Source organism: Protopterus annectens, chromosome 7.part1 (genome assembly GCF_019279795.1).
Source record: "Protopterus annectens isolate FY-2018-M chromosome 7.part1, PAN1.0, whole genome shotgun sequence".
NCBI lineage: Eukaryota > Metazoa > Chordata > Ceratodontiformes > Protopteridae > Protopterus > Protopterus annectens.
Genome location: NC_056740.1, coordinates 120,752,159 through 120,753,170, shown reverse-complemented (window position 1 = coordinate 120,753,170; position 1,012 = coordinate 120,752,159). Strand labels below are relative to the sequence as shown.

At 34.1% G+C, this 1,012-nt stretch overlaps 1 protein-coding gene across 1 annotated transcript in view; it reads left to right on the top strand.

Annotated features, from left to right (window-relative positions):
- The first annotated feature begins 796 nt into the window (after window positions 1-796).
- IP6K2 (inositol hexakisphosphate kinase 2) overlaps window positions 797-1,012 on the top strand; it is a 254,746-nt gene continuing 254,530 nt past the window's right edge. The window contains exon 1 of the mRNA XM_044078587.1: window positions 797-878. The gene's annotated coding sequence lies outside the window, so the exon portion shown is untranslated. The remainder of the gene's footprint in view (window positions 879-1,012) is intronic.

Genomic DNA, 1,012 nt, shown 5'->3' with positions numbered 1-1,012 from the left:
GCAGGACTTAAATATCACAAGGGATAATTGGCTAGCCTTGTAAAGGCAGTTGGCATAGTACTAATCTATGAACATCTCCTGGTTTAATAATTATCAATTGCTATTTGAAAAAAAAAAAGCAACTCATATTGTAGCTAGTTTTTCTTCCAGCAACATTTATTCATTTTAACTCTTGTTATTACCTCGTTTGTGTTGTTTTGTATGGTTGTTGTCTTAAAAATATTTAAAATCTCAAGCTACCAATGGACAAATTGACTAACGGCTTATAGATAAAGCATCATTGCATTTGTGTGTGTGTGTGTGTGTGGGGGGTGTATAACATGAGGGTAGGCATCAGCAAGAGGCACATTGTGGCTGAACTCACTTGCTTTATCTTATGGCAGCCTAGTAATAACGGTATAGATCGATACACTCCCAATATTGTTTGTGTTTTAGTTCTCATCTCATACTTTGTGTAACCCTCATTGTTGTATAGATTAGGCATTATTTAATACACACCCACGTATTTCACTTACATACTTTTTTCTATATAACGTATACGTGTGTGTGTGTGTGTATATATATATATATATATATATATATATAATATTGCATGTGATGCATCTATATATTTATCACAGTCTCTCTCTCTCTATATATATAAATTCATAAAATCCCCTTTAGGGTATATTGGGTCAAACTCAATGTAACTGAACTACACAGTAACCATGACGTTGCCCTACAAACCACTCAACCAATCACGGGATGGTTTTATTCTACAGTCAACCAATGAAAATTTGCCTTGAGAGCGAGGTTTACTGTATCCTTGTCGCCATTTTGCTTTACAGTCTAAGAGACAAAGAAAAGCAATCGAGCACTTATTAGATAGTGCAGAGCAGGTAAGGTTTAAGAGATAATGTTTTACAATTAAGTTAATGTGCCTTGTTAGGTAATATGTGCCTTGTTTAATTCATTATTCTCCAGAAATGTGATGTTTTAACGATTTTATTTACATCACTATACGTCAGTAGGG